Below are 16678 nucleotides of genomic sequence, written 5' to 3' on the forward strand. Positions count from 1 at the left end.
GGGCAGTTGTAGAACAAGCATAAAACCAACAGCAATTTGTGTCAATCTGACAGTGTGACGTCCCTCAACTTTGCCACACAGCCATGAGTACTTCCTCAAGGTTATAACATCACATAGTGTGTGTCACCCCATATATACTGTAAATCATTATACATTCTCCTCCCATGAGAGGAAGAGGTGTAACCTGTTAAAATTGTTAACTAGAACAAGGCATAGGTATGCAATGTGGTTCCTGTGTTGCAGAGTACGATAAAGAATGATTTTAAGAGCGGCAAATAACGACAGATGTCATACAGGTGCAGTCAATGACCCAAAAGGCTATCTCCAGAACATCACTCAAGTGTATCGAGCTACCATAGTCATTCAGACTTGAATCATAACAGGTTGACCAAGGATCACAAGCCCTCAGTAGCACCATTCTCTGACAGCAACACCATGAAGCAACTTTCTGGCTGACTACTGGAGTCACACCTAGCAACATCATAAGGAGTCCACGTTTCAAGGCCAACTGTTTACTGGTAGTAACTGAACACTGACAGTAACTACACACAGATTACCTCTGTACTTGAGTGCATTCTGTTCATCACTGTGTAACAGTGGACTGGCGTAAGGTGGAGTGAGAGACATGTTCTTGGACCAGTGATGGTGTGATGGTGTGAATGAGCATCAACGCATTCATCAACAACTTGTCAAACCATTTCAGTGTGGTTAGTTGTAAAGGTTCATACAACATATTAATGGTCAGCATCTACCATGCACTCTGGTTTTCTCATGTGTTTGTATTAATATCAGTAGTCAACATATTTAAACTTTTTTTGCATCTGGTTTGCAAACTGATGGATTTACCTAATTTTGGGGTGCTGAATTCACTGGTAAAACCAGTTTTTTCTTTAACACTTTAATTTCATAGATACACAGCAGAATCAAAACAATACTGGTGAACACTGACAGAATTAAAACAAACAATAAATATGTATCCAGAACTTTAGAACTCAATATTATTTAATATGTATATATGAACATGATGCCAATAGAAGGCCTCAATTATTTCACACATATTTTCAACTCTAAACTTCTTTGATAACTGAAAAATGTGACCATGGTACTCTTCTTTTGTCTGCTGGTTCATCACTATCCCATTAGACTTCAACAGTGGTAGCTCATCATCAAAAGGTTCCAGTGACCTTCATAATGGCTTTCCATCACACAGAAATCTCAGTGAAAGCATTCATCCTGCTCATCACTTATGGCTCCCAGATTTTCCAGAAAACAAATCAAGGTAGGAATGTAAAAAGAGAATTTTAAGTAACATTCTAAACCTCATGTTCTTGCACCTGTCAAACAGATAATTCATAATGGAAACCAAGGTGTAATCTCTTTTGCTGCCCGAAAAGTGTTTCCCAATTGCTTTGAATGAGGACCAACAGCAACTTCGATATTTGTGGCTTTGGTATCAAAGGTTGAATCTTTCAGCAATTTTATTATCTGTTATCCAAAAAAATATACCTTCTTTCAGCTCTGCTTCACTCAATTTAGGAAACTTTTCTTTCAAATGTTTCAAGGCCTGACACAAAAATACCCTTAAAAATTAAAATTCTTTTGTGCTACATCACTTTGAAAGGTGGATTCAGGTTCTGCACACCATGATACATACTAGTTGATATATCACATCCTAGATGCAAAACAGCTTATTAGTAGTGTAATTGGTTGGTTGGATTGGAGAGAATGAGTAGTATAATTAATGTAAAATATGACTCATTTCTCTTGATACTTTTCTTCCTTGCCTTGCGTGTTTTCCAATGTTCATTCTGTTCCATTTGCAATGTTCTTTCAGCAAACACAACTGTAACTCTGATCAGATATTTAATTATTACAGACTTAATTTATCAAATTACATTGCAGAATATTAAGAAACCTAATCTGCAAGCACAAAATCAGGTTAATTTGGAAATAAAGCTATAAAAGTCACATTAAGTAACAAGACTTTCATTTTAAATTTCACAATTTTTCATTAAATTTGTAATTCACATCTGAACAACTATTAAACTATAGTCCTTTGGTATCAAAGACCAGCCTTAAAAAAGCACACTAATTCATATGTAATTGCATTGCTTTCACTTCCTGGCTGTCTTATAGAGTCTGCAATCAAGGCAAAGAGAAGCACCAAGTGTGCTACTGTAAGAAATAAGCTTTACTACTACAAAATGAGGAAGTATGAAAGATGACAGTGCTTTCCGGGAAGGCCACTGCCATGGTAATACCTGTCGGGCACTTCCACTTTCATTTTGTCTTGGTGATTATCATACAAGTTCATTCGTTTTCGGTATATCTAAATTTTCCCTCATTGATATTAACCTGATGGACTATTAGAATTAGGATAAACCACTGATTGATCTAACAGTACTTGCATGACTTGAGTAGCAGCAGTAGAATTAAACTCGGCTATAGAGACAGATTTTTAGACGCTGGAGGTGACAATCGCATTAGGGGCAGCTTTAGAACTTTCCCTGAGCAGCAGGTGAGTTCTCAAAACGTTCTCATTGCTAGCCTTCCTTTGTAGTCACCGAAACTGGCTGTGGGCCCTGCAGGGCAGTGGTTTATGGGCCACAATTCTGGTGGTTGGCCTTGTTCCACTAGTGGCCGAAGCAAGAGGGTGGGAAGGCCATGGCTGAATGCAAAATGACACTTTTTTAGAAACTGGCAGCACTGGGCATCTTGGTGCTGGCCTAACCACTTTATTAGCTAGTGGACATGGTGTGGGAGTCAGAAGTTCAAGAACATCAGGGAGAACAGCTGTTTTTTGGAAGATGTTGAACAATGGTAGATGCTGTGGCCACACATTTTGGACATCGTAGCACCTACTGCATCGGCATCCCACTTTACGTCAGCCATCACAGGATGCCTGAATATGTTCACCAGGAAAACCTATGTCATCTGTGTTGTCAAAACAAAGACTTATTGGTGGCCACAACACAACACACCTCCAGGTCTCCACCAATGGTCCCCAGCGACCGCTACCCATTTGTGGAGCCTGCAGAACAGCTTCACCTGAGGGCGTAGCAAGCCTAGGAACTAATTTGCTGCACCAGGCACGTGATCGCAAATAGTTCTGGCAGATACATCCGGCAATGGGCCTTATAAAGTGGCACACTGCCAGCAAAAGGCAGTTCGACGCATCGCTCAGAAGGATACAGAGCTGCTGCCCCGGCAGCCATGGCCAGACGCCTCTTCTAGTTGGCCAATCTCCTGGTATAGTCGACAAACCTCTTGACATTGTAGAACTGTTTGTGTTGATGCCCGCCCTGTGAAAAGTTAGGTCTTTTTATTATTATTACTATTTTGTATTTGTGTCGATCTGCAGTTGGAATCGAGTCGTTTGTTCTTTTGGATATTATACTATTGTTTTGTTTTGGTGAGTCCAATAAACTGTTTCCAGATCTGATTTTTACACATTTCTATTCTGATAGTGCAGATACTTCAGTAAAGGAATGGACTTGCTTCTTGACTGTCGCGGAATACAGACACCAGAGCTCTCCCATTTTTATGGAGAGAGCAGTTAGTTGTAAACTCATTCAGACACCCGGGTGAAATTTCAATATTTTTGTCGATGTGGAACAATCGCTGGTGGATGTGAGATTATCTCCTGCTGTACGATGTGCTACCAAACATTGCAGCTTTGGCAGCGTCGCATGCAGATGATGACATCTCATCTCTCACCAGCTATATCAGTAATGCTGTGCATCTTCAGCAAATTCAGAATCTTATCAATTACTTCCATGACCATCTTTTTTATAGCAGCCTTGTACTCGCAGTAGTTGCTCCCAGTGTTCATTGCATGCTTAATTATATTTTGACATGAGAGACCAATCAGTGGAACAATACATTAGAGCGTGCTTGCCTTGACTGGCATTCTTCCACTCACAGCAGCCGGCCTCATCTACATGTAAATTCCAGTTAGGTTCTCCAAGTATATTGCCAACCAACCTGTATTTGTGTTAATGAAATGTTATACACTTGAAGTTTCTGTTTATATGGTTTTTCTCTCTTGACTTTGATATTAGTTAATAAATCTCTATGTGATGCTGTAGGTACTTGTTATTAATTTTTCAATGACACCCATTCTCATTCCCTGTGATGTCATTTATTTTGTTGTGGGTTTGAAGGAGTTAAATTAATTTTTTGTAAAGTTACTCAACTAATTAGGTGATGCACATAGGGGCTACTATTTAACAAATGTCAGATTTCCTTGCATTACTGATAAATGTGGCACCTCTTGGGTGTGGTGGTTATGACTTTTTAGTCATTTGGCAGATGGAGAATTGTCACCACCATAGGCCAGCTTGCAAGTATAGCCCACAGCTCTTATCTTTTTCCAGTAATAATACATAATTTCAAGCTTTGCTAAATCCAAATCCTTATTCCTCTCAGCAAAATTGTAAACAACACATTTATTGACACAATGTCTGTTATCAGAATGCTGAGGAATCACATATTATTGTACACCACTGAAAGGCTGCTATCTAACAGTGCTGCACCAAGGAAAATTTGGCAGAATATTATAAGCATGTGATACCTTCAGTTTCTCAGGATTAACTGGGCAGTGAGACTGCAGTAGCATGACACTGTAGCTATTTATATGGGTCTGTATGTGTGCTCTGAAGAAAAATGCACATTTGTAAACTGACGTAAAATATTCAAGTTCTTGTTTGTATGAGTATAGAACTCTCAACAACTTTGGTACATGGGAAGCAGTTTTCTTTACTTGTGCTATTATTTGATAAATTAATAATGTTGCTGTAATGAAGTATGGAAACTAAGCTTAGTGAAGGTGATTCCTGCATTCGTTTTCATCATCAACATCAAACGTATTTTTGTACCTGAATTTAAAATGATAATTGTGATGAAAATGAACATTTTTTGGTTTCAGTCACATGCCCAAAGCAGTAATATATAACTATATAGCAGAGCATGAAATGAAGTGCGATGATTTGTTGGCACTTGAGAGTGAGTATATGTGAATGTCTCATTTCAGAGACATTATGAGATCTACTGCAACTGCAGGCTTAGTGCCATGAAGTCATTATGACATTATTACAAACAACTGTGCTCTTCTGAAAAAAAAATCCATTGCTTATATAAAATACAGAGCAACCCACTACGGTATGATTACAATAAACAGCTGCAACACTATTGCTTGAGTGGAACAGCTGAATTGGAAAATACAGGGGTTTTGCAATAAGTAATGCCCCAAATTATCATTATTTTTATTACTACAGCCATTAATATATATAAGGAAACATACTTTTAGATTATTCAAATTTGATGTTTCTTTCACATGTGTACAAAGTTTTAAACAATTCCAACAGATGCAGAACTGTAGTGAAGCATCAAAATGGCATCTGCATAAGACACTCATTAGAAGCAACATACTGTAATTGCATTCTTGGTTGCAGAAAAAGAAACCATGGAGAACATCCATAAATGTTTGTGTGCAGTTTGTTGTAAAGATGCAGTTGATAGGAGTACTGCTGGTGATGGGTAAATAGAGTTTAAGTGTCAGGAAGCACATAACTGAGCTCCACAATTGACGATGTTTGGGACTCCTGTCACAGCCTATGCTCCCCACATACTGAATCATGCAGATGTCATTATTCTTGCAGACTATCACATCAAAACTCAAAACTTAGCTCTACAGCACTGCAAATGTGAGTGCAATGAAAATATGACTACTAGCACAGGACCAAAGCTTTGTTGTTGTTGTTGTTGTTGTTGTTGTTGTTGTCTTCAGTCCTGAGACTGGTTTGATGCAGCTCTCCATGCTACTCTATCCTGTGCAAGCTTAGCTTTAGCCAACAGGTAATACATGCTGTTACATAATGCTGGTGTAAGGGCATCAAACATCATAGCAAAAGAATTTTTAATTGATACTGTCACCAAATTCCAACTGTTAAGAATACATATGTTCTGAGAGAAAAATTGTGGCAAATTATTTATTGAATGACTCTCATACTTATACTTGCAGCTCTGGCTATTGTGTATGAGACTTTGCTTCAGCTTCTCCACATCTTACTCCACCATAAAATTTTATTTTAAGTCCAAATGCATAATGGTAATTCATACTTAAACCATTATACTACTCCAATAGTCTTCCTGTTACCAACAAATTTGAAGAATCCAGCACACTAGTTGAAAGTGATTACATAAATTGAACATATATATACTTGACAAGCCACCTTGCAGTTGAGGTGGAGGGTACTTTGTATACCATTCTCAATTCTCGAATTCCTGTTCCAGTCATGAATGGTTTGCAGGAAGAACATTTGCCAGTAAGTCTCTAGGGGGGGCTCAGATATTTCTAATTTTATCTTTGTGGTCTTTTTGCAATATATTCACAGGAGGAATCAATATATTTGCTGACTCTTCTAGGAACACACACTCTTGGAACTTTAACAGAAAACCACACCATGATGCAGAATGGCTCTCTTACAGCATCTACCTGTGGAGTTGTTTCATCATCTCCACGACACTTTCATGCTTACTATATGAACCTGTAACAAAATGTGTTGCTTTTCTTTGGATCTCTATTTCCTATCTGGTACGGATTTCGTACTGACGAGCAACATTCAAGTTTTGGTCCAACTAGGTTTTCGTAATCTACTTCCTTTGTTGGTAGGCGACATTTTATGAGGATTCTTCCAATGAATCTCAGTTTGGCATCTACCTGTCCTGCAATTAGTTTTGTGTGGCTATTCCACTTTAAAATGTTGCATATGCATACTACCAGATATTTTATGAAAGTAACTGCTTCCAGTGACTGTTCTGCACTCATGTAATCATATAATAATGAATCTCCCTGTCTATATATGTGCAATATATTACACTTGTTTATGCCAAAGATCAATTGCTACTCCCTGCACAAAACTCTTGTCCTCTGCAGATCTCCCTGTGTTTTGCCACAATTTTCTAGTGTCGCAATTTCTCTGTAAACAACAGAATCATCCACAAAAAGCCTAATGAAACTTCTGACATTGTCCACTATACCATTTTCACATATACTGAAAAAAGTAATGGATCTACAACCTCTGTTGGGGTATGCCCAAAGCTAGTTTCACTTTCCTCCATTGAGAATGACATGCTGTGTTCTGTATGCTAGAAACTCTTCAGTCCAATCACACAGTTGGTCTGATATTCTGTACATTCATATTTCATTCTTAGCAGCAGTGTGGAACCGCATTAAATGCTTTATGAAAGTCAAGGAATATGGCATATAGTTGGGCACTGGTATCTACTGCTTCCTGGGTCTTGTGGACAAACAGAATAAGCAGGGTTTCTTGCAGTCATTGCTTTCAAAACCCATGTTGATTCCTAAAGAGGAGAATTTTAACCTCCAGAAATATCATAAAATGTGAGCATAAAACATATTCCAAAATTCCACAACAGGCTGACATCAGGGGTATAGGCCTACAGTTTGCACATCTGCTTGATGACCCTTCTTGAAAATGGAAATGACCTGTACTCTTTTCCAATCATCAGGAACACTTCACTTCTTCCGAGATCTATTAGCATACTTTTGGTGGACTCTGTTAAGTGTGCAGCCTTCAGGCTCATGCTAAACTTCAGTGCTATGAAACATTTCCTAGTATATGTGGCACACTGTTTGGCTCACTGTTATTCCTGTCTGCATCTAACCCCCATGAACCACGGACCTTGGCGTTGGTGGGGAGGCTTGCGTGCCTCAACGATACAGATAGCCATACTGTAGGTGCAACCACAATGGAGAGGTATCTGTTGAGAGGCCAAATGTGTGGTTCCTGAAGAGGGACAGCAGCCTTTTCAGTAGTTGCAGGGGCAACAGTCTGGATGATTGACTGATCTGGCCTTGTAACACTAACCAAAATAGCCTTGCTGTTCTGGTACTGCGAACGGCTGAAAGCAAGGGGAAACTACAGCCGTAATTTTTCCCGAGGACATGCAGCTTTACTGTATGATTAAAAGATGGTGGCGTCCTCTCGGGTAAAATATTCCGAAGATAAAATAGTCCCCCATTCGGATCTCCGGGCGGGGACTACTCAGGAGGACGTTGTTATCAGGAGACAGAAAACTGGCGTTCTACAGATCGGAGTGTGGAATGTCAGATCCCTTAATCGGGCAGGTAGGTTAGAAAATTTAAAGAGGGAAATGGACAGGTCAAAGTTAGATATAGTGGGAATTAGTGAAGTTCGGTGGCAGGAGGAACAAGACTTTTGGTCAGGTGAATACAGGGTTATAAATACAAAATCAAATAGGGGTAATGCAGGTGTAGGTTTGATAATGAATAAAAAAATAGGAGTACGGGTAAGCTACCACAAACAGCATAGTGAACGCATTATTGTGGCCAAGATAGACACAAAGCCCACGCCTACTACAGCAGTACAAGTTTATATGCCAACTAGCTCTGCAGATGATGAAGAAATTGATGAAATGTATGATGAGATAAAAGAAATTATTCAGGTAGTGAAGGGAGACAAAAATTTAATAGTCATGGGTGACTGGAATTCAAGCGTATGAAAAGGGAGAGAAGGAAACATAGTAGGTGAATATGGATTGAGACTAATAAATGAAAGAGGAAACCACCTGGTATAATTTTGCACAGAGCATAACTTAATCATAGCTAACACTTGGTTTAAGAACCATGAAAGAAGGTTGTATATGTGGAAGAACCCTGGAGATACTAAAAGGTATCAGATAGATTATATAATGGTAAGACAGAGATTTAGGAACCAGGTTTTAAATTGTAAGACATTTCCAGGGGCAGATGTGGACTCTGACCACAATCTATTGGTTATGAACTGTAGATTAAAACTGAAGAAACTGCAAAAAGGTGGGAATTTAAGGAGATGGGACCTGGATAAACTGAAAGAACCAGAGGTTGTACAGAGTTTCAGGGAGAGCATTAGGGAACAATTGACAGGAATGGGGGAAAGAAATACAGTAGAAGAAGAATGGGTAGCTTTGAGGGATGGAATAGTGAAGGCAGCAGAGGATCAAATAGGTAAAAAGACGAGGGCTAGTAGAAACCCTTGGGTAACAGAAGAAATATTGAATTTAATTGATGAAAGGAGAAAATATAAAAATGCAATAAATGAAGCAGGCAAAAAGGAATACAAACGTCTCAAAAATGAGATCGACAGGAAGTGCAAAATGGCTGAGCAGGGATGGCTAGAGGACAAATGTAAGGATGTAGAGGCTTATCTCACTAGGGGTAAGATAGATACTGCGTACAGGAAAATTAAAGAGACATTTGGAGAAAGGAGAACCACTTGCATGAATATCAAGAGCTATGATGGAAACCCAGTTCTAAGTACAGAAGGGAAAGCAGAAAGGTGGAAGGAGTATATAGAGGGTCTATACAAGGGCGATGTACTTGAGGACAATATTATGGAAACGGACGAGGATGTAGATGAAGATGAAATGGGAGATATGATACTGCGTGAAGAGTTTGACAGAGCACTGAAAGACCTGAGTTGAAACGAGGCCCCGGGAGTAGACAACATTCCATTAGAACTACTGCCGGCCTTAGGACAGCTAGTCATGACAAAACTCTACCATCTGGTGAGAAAGATGTATGAGACAGGCGAAATACCCTCAGACTTCAAGAAGAATATAATAATTCCAATCCCAAAGAAAGCAGGTGTTGACAGATGTGAAAATTACTGAACTATCAGTTTAATAAGTCACAGCTGCAAAATACTAACGCGAATTCTTTACAGATGAATGGAAAAACTGGTAGAAGCGGACCTCGGGGAAGATCAGTTTGGATTCCATAGAAATGTTGGAACACATGAGGCAATACTGACCCTACGACTTATCTTAGAAGAAAGATTAAGGAAAGGCAAACCTACGTTTCTAGCATTTGTAGACTTACAGAAAGCTTTTGACAATGTTGATTGGAATACTCGCTTACAAATTCTGAAGGTGGCAGGGGTAAAATACAGAGAGCGAAAGGCTATTTACAATTTGTACAGAAATCAGAGGGCAGTTATAAGAGTTGAGGGGTATGAAAGGGAAGCAGTGGTTGGGAAGGGAGTGAGACAGGGTTGTAACCTATCCCCGATGTTATTCAATCTGTATATTGAGCTAGCAATAAAGGAAACAAAAGAAAAGTTCGGAGTAGGTATTAAAATCCATGGAGAAGAAATAAAAACTTTGAGGTTCACCGATGACATTGTCATTCTGTCAGAGACATCAAACGACTTGGAAGAGCAGTTGAACGGGATGGACAGTGTCTTGAAAGGAGGGTATAAGATGAACATCAACAAAAGCAAAACGAGGATAATGGAATGTAATCGAATTAAGTCGGGTGATGCTGAGGGAATTAGATTAGGAAATGAGACACTTAAAGTAGTAAAGGAGTTTTGCTATTTGGGGAGTAAAATAACTGATGATGGTCGAAGTAGAGAGGATATAAAATGTAGACTGGCAATGGCAAGGAAAGCGTTTCTGAAGAAGAAAAATTTGTTAACATCAAGTACAGATTTAAGTGTCAGGAAGTCATTTCTGAAAGTATTTGTATGAAGTGTAGCCATGTATGTAAGTGAAACGTGGACGATAAATAGTTTAGACAAGAAGAGAATAGAAGCTTTCGAAATGTGGTGGTACAGAAGAATGCTGAAGATTAGATGGGTAGATCACATAACTAATGAGGAGGTATTGAACAGAATTGGGGAGAAGAGGAGCTTGTGGCACAACTTGACTAGAAGAAGGGATCATTTGGTAGGACATGTTCTGAGACATCGAGGGATCACCAATTTAGTATTGGAGGGCAGCGTGGAGGGTAAAAATCATAGAGGGAGACCAAGAGATGAATACACTAAGCAGATTCAGAAGGATGTAGGCTGCAGTAGGTACTGGGAGATGAAGAAGCTTACACAGGATAGAGTAGCATGGAGAGCTGCATCAAACCAGACTCAGGACTGAAGACCACAACAACAACATCTACATTTACATTTGTACTCTGTAAATAATGTGAATATTAGATGTACTTCTCAGAGTGGCACGCAGGTTTATTCCTGTACCTTTCACATTTACAATGCAAGAGGAATAACTACTTAAATTCCTCTGTGCACACTGTAATTACTCTAATGTTATCTGTATAATACCTACAGAGGTAATAATTAAGGGGCTGAAGTATATTCCCAGAATCTTCACTCCACACTGGTTTTGGAAACTTTGTTTGTGGTCATTCCAGATAAATGATGTATTTCTTAACTATCTGCCATTCTGATTTTTCAGTGTTTCCATGACAATTCCTGTGAGTCAAACAAATATGTAACTATTCATGCTGCCCTTCTTTTAAAATATTCTAATTTTATTTTTATTAGTTTTGAGTACTTGACAGAATTCTGTTTTTATTTTTATATTTATTGATGTTGTTAATTTAATTGAAACTGTTGTATAGGCACTGTTTTTGGGTGTAGTGTTAATGTTCTTCCTCATTTGCTAATTTTATATTTATTTATTGTTAGCTTTTAACTTTGTAATTGTATTACCACTGCACTGCCAAATATGAAATTTGCTTTGTGTTCATGCCCCACTCTAGATGAGTAATATGTCTTCTAATGTTGTTCATGAATATTGTAACTTCTTTGATGACAACAGTCAGTTAAAGACTGACGTTGGTCTTGTACACCAACAACCAGTCAACTAAGTAAATTAATCCTGTGGACAAACACCATATTATGGCTTTCATTTTGAAAATATTCTTTTCATGACAGGAACTTACAGCCCAGTCATCAAGGAAAAATTAGGGCAATAAATTTGTGTAGTTACAAATTTTTCGTACGGTGGTAGGGAGTAGGAAACAAATAATAGACATCCTGACTGTTCAGATGTGAGTGGGAGCACATGTGTGTTTGTGTGTGTGGGGGGGTGGGGGGGTGGGGGGGGGCATTTAAATCTTTTTGAGTTTTCTTGACTAGCTCGAAAACTTTGACCTCTGCTGAAAATGTTACCCGGAACAAAATTAAATACACTGCACAACACAATTAAAGGGTCACATTTTTGGAACACCATAATTGTCTCCCATGGCAATGTAGACGTTTGAAATTTAGCTCAAAGGCACCTCCAACCTTCTTCTGTAATTGTGTAAAACCATGGACCTAGCGACGAACTTGGTGATGTTTCAAACAGCAAAATGGTGACACATAGGACAAAGCGGCCAGAGCTCAGAAGTTCATGTGAGGTGTAAGATGATTTCTTCTGCCCAAGACTTTGTGGACATGTCATACAATGGGAATGTCATTCCAACCCCTTTTATACACATTTCACCAATTCTTTTTACGCCTCTGCAATGGAGGTCATAACCACAATGCCCATCATTGAAATAATGCAGTTTCCTTATAAGTGACCAACAGAAACATTTCACACACACCATCAACAGAATCAACACTAAAAGTCCTCAGTGGGTGTGGTAAAAGATGTTAATGAAACCACCCCTTCCACTGGGGCATTGGTTACCACACATTTCACTGTCAAAAACGACAGTTCGCACTACAATGGGCAATAGGATGATCTTCTTGACAACCTTTAACACTGATTCAACCCTTTCCTAAGGGCATCCATGGGCTTGTATCCTCACTGATCACGATTGCACCCTATTGGAGTATAGTGTAACTGTAAATTTTGCTTTGGTATACAGGTTGGAACCACTAGTAACTGTTCAAAACCATCCAGTGAAACGAGACTGTGACCTGAAGCAGGAAAGCGTGTTTATGTTTTTTCATCCCTCCTGCTTCACACACTAATTTGACTGAACAGAGACACCCATTTACTGATTCCTAGATGCTGGTGGACATACATCCATTTTGGCACCCCTTAGATTTTATATGCAGCCAGCAGGCGTTAACCCAGTGAATGTTGTGTGATGCAGCTGAGGTGTGTTGAAATGGTCTTATGTCACAACAGCACCTAGGAATCAGTGAATGGCTTTCTCTGTTCAGGAGCATTTTTTCCCCCTGTAATCATGTCATGTTTCTGCACCATTACAGAGGAAGGTAGTAGGCATCTTTGAGCCAAATTTCAAACTCCTGCATTGCAATGGGGGACAATTACAGTGTTTCAAAAATGTGAGTCTCTAATAGTGTTGCACAGTGTACTTTAACTTTACTACAAAAAAGGTCCTATTCATATTTTTCTCCAGGACTAATTTCTGCATTGCAGGGGATGAAAAAATCACAGATTGTTAAAAATAGTGTTTAATGGTATACAATTAATGTATACTGATAAATGAAATGGGTTAAGAACAAATATTAAATGCTTGTATCACACCTAAGTGTAGTAGAAACATATTTAGGAATAAATTGTGTTCTGAGGATGTAGCACGGCAGAAAGACAGGGGTGGAGTTTAGAAGTGTGAGGGAAGGCAGGTCACCAGATTCTGTTCATGCACTTCCCTCCTTCACACGTCTGCAAAACTGCAGCTGACTTACCATTCTTTGTGTTCAAAAACCGTATTACAGAACAGTCGATGGGCTCAGAAATTGCATCAAACATTTTGAATGATCACTAACAAATGTAATGTTGACACAGTCTAGCTGTAATGGTGTCAGTGGAAATACAGTGAACCAGAAAGCCAAGTGTGAATGTGCAGAACTGTGATACTTGTGCTGCGGTGACAACAGAACAAAATGGTACTTACATTCAGGAAATACCTAGGGTGAGGTGTGCATTTTTCACAAAGTGTATTAGCACTGCTTTGAATACAGGTATGAGTGACTAATAATACAAATGCAAGAAAAGCATAAGGACAGAATATACATAAATCTGTGGACACTGTTCCACAGTGCTAGATGGAAACTGAATCCTAGTCATCCTGTATGGGAGCTGTAGCATTCTTCCAGAAAAGGCATCTTCCCCCACCACTAGTGCTACACGCTTTTCAACTCACAGACTGACTATATCTCCCCAGAATTTACTGTCCAAACCCCTCATGTGAGTAGACAAAATAAGTTCACTGAGCTCCAGTTTATATAGTGGAGTTATTTTCAATTTCTTAAGTGAGTTTTTTTTGCTGTTGTTAAATGAGCTCTTATGTAAAAAAGCTTAACAGCCGGAGCTGTCAGCTGTCTACCACACTGAACACCCTACCCCAAGTGTAACGTGCTGTCAATACGTATTTGACTGTATCAATTTCATTATCTCCATTGCAAATGACTGGAATACTTTTTGCAGCTTGAGGGTATCAAATGCATCATCACAGCCAATGTCATATATGGCCTAAAGGCTTAAATTGGCTCTCTCTGTAACAGGAGAAGGTCACTTAGTGTTATGGAACTTCAGAATTTCAGCACAAGTCAAGCACTGCATTAAAGCAGATTACTATTCTAGGTTTAAACATGATCAGTGATATCCCATCATTTGTATTGACACCCATCTTGCAAAATATATTGTGGATGTGTGGTAAGTGGCTCCACTTAGTGCAGCCCAGTCTACAACAATTCTTGAATGGGAGAGATTTATGCAGTCTACCAATACCACAATTCGTGGTGAGAGAAGTGCAATCACTTTCTGATCATTAATTAATTCACCAACAAGTCACTGCACCATGGTTACACTGCTTTACACTATGCTGTCAATGACAGAAGTGGTAATATGACATATTTTTTCAATCTTGTCCATTTCTCACTACCACTACATAGGTCACTGACAACATCAAACTTACAAGTTAAGCACTTCTCAGCCATTGTTTACTGGAATGTATTTTATATAAAAGCTCATTTAACTACTGAAAATAACTCCATTACATAAACATGAACACTGTGGAGTTATTTTGCCTACTTACATACGAGAACTGGATGGGAAATACTGTGGAGATGTAATCTGTCTGTAAGCTGACAAGTGAGCAGTGCTCACGATGGAGGATATCTCATTTCCTGGAAGAACACTGCACCTGCCATACAGGATGACAGAATCAGTTTCTCCTGTAGCAGTGTAGAACAGTGTGTAGAGCGTTACATAGAATCATCCATATGCTTTCCGTGCATTTGTATTATTAGCATCTCATATCTTTATTCAATATAGTGTTAACATACTTAGTGGAAAATAAACTCACCTTCTCCCCTGGAACTTTCAGCACACTGCATCATCAATGAATCACAAGAGAAGCTGCAAAAGGACTGGTATAACCTTGTGAAGTACACTGTAGCTGCTTTTGTGCCATAGTGTGGTACAGAGAATGGGAAATTGCCTGGTTGCTGTTCATTTTGCAGATCTATGAAGGAGGGAAGTGCATGGCCACAATCCAGTGGCTTACCTTCCCTCACATTTCTAATATCCACCCCCCCCCCCCCTTTCGATCCTGTTACACCACCAGAACATAGTTTATTGCTTCATATGTTTCTACTGCACTTAGATGTGATACACGCATTTCATATTTGATGCTAAGCCATATCATATAATAATAAAGATTAGTTTTATATCAATAAAACACTATTTTAATAGTCTGTGATTTATGCATCTCCTGCAATGCAGAAACTATTAGTCCTAGAGAAAAAAGAACAGGACCTTTTCTGTAGGCAATTTAATGCTGTTTAATTTTGTACTGGGAAATATTTTTGCTAAATCCCACTGTTTTTGAAATATGTAAGCAGAACCTAAAAAAGCGACTTTGACACACACACCACCTGCCATGATTTTTAGTATGTTTTTAATGACACTCACCCTTACCACTGTACAAAAATTTGCAAGTACACAATTTTTTTCCCACAGTCAACATTTTTTGGTCTCCACTGACTGGGCAATTAGTGAAAATATACTGTGAGACCTGAGTTTCTCCTGGCAGACACACACACACACACACACACACACACACACACACACACACACACACACACACACGTAAACACTAGCACCATCAAACCAGTTATGATGGACATCAGAAGTTATGGATGCTGAAATTAATAATCAACGGGTGAGGTAGCATAAACTCTATCCCTCTATTTTTAGACAAAGAGAGAGCAGGACTCCATGTAGAATTTAAACAAAAACCACCATCTCCATTTATAAGGTTACTTGCTAATTTCATTTCAAGAGCTTCTTTAATGACACTAGCCCAATAGCTGGAAGGGCATGCCAGAATTTGTGTGTTGTTACATTCCACAGGATAACTGGTACCATGACAATGTTCTGCAATGGTGGATTTGCTTGGCTGTTGTATGTGCTACTTATGCTCAGGACACTGGTCCTCCACAATCCTGATAGCCTGACCAATATATGACATGCCACAACTGCAAGGAATACAGTGGGCACCCACCTTATGCAAACCAGTATCATCCTTTATGGAACCTAACATGGGCCCTGGTCTTGGATGGTGGTCAAAAAACACACTTCACATCATATTTCCACAAAATATGACCAGTCCTGATAGAAATGCTCCCTGTGTAAGGCAAAAAGGTGTTACCTCGGTATCATCATCACTAACCCAGTACACAGTTGGACAATGGTGCTATGCACATCTGATCTGTCTTTCACTATAACCATTCTGATGAAATGTTATCTACAGTTGGGCTAACTCAGCTGACAAACTCTCAGGGTCTGAGATGACATGGCCCCTGTGAAACAAAGGTACAGACTATCCCTTCCTATAAAAGGCATGTCCCAATGTATCATCCACCTTCCTCCTAACCAAAACATCAAGGAAGGG

The 16678-nt window shown here is 39.1% G+C and overlaps 1 protein-coding gene across 4 annotated transcripts in view; it reads right to left on the reverse strand.

Moving 5' to 3' along the window:
* The window catches only part of LOC126470515 (constitutive coactivator of peroxisome proliferator-activated receptor gamma-like), a 750708-nt gene that overhangs the window by 40901 nt on the left and 693129 nt on the right, over positions 1-16678 (reverse strand). The gene's annotated exons all lie outside the window — the stretch shown is intronic.

Source organism: Schistocerca serialis, chromosome 3, assembly GCF_023864345.2.
Source record: "Schistocerca serialis cubense isolate TAMUIC-IGC-003099 chromosome 3, iqSchSeri2.2, whole genome shotgun sequence".
NCBI classification, from domain to species: domain Eukaryota; kingdom Metazoa; phylum Arthropoda; class Insecta; order Orthoptera; family Acrididae; genus Schistocerca; species Schistocerca serialis.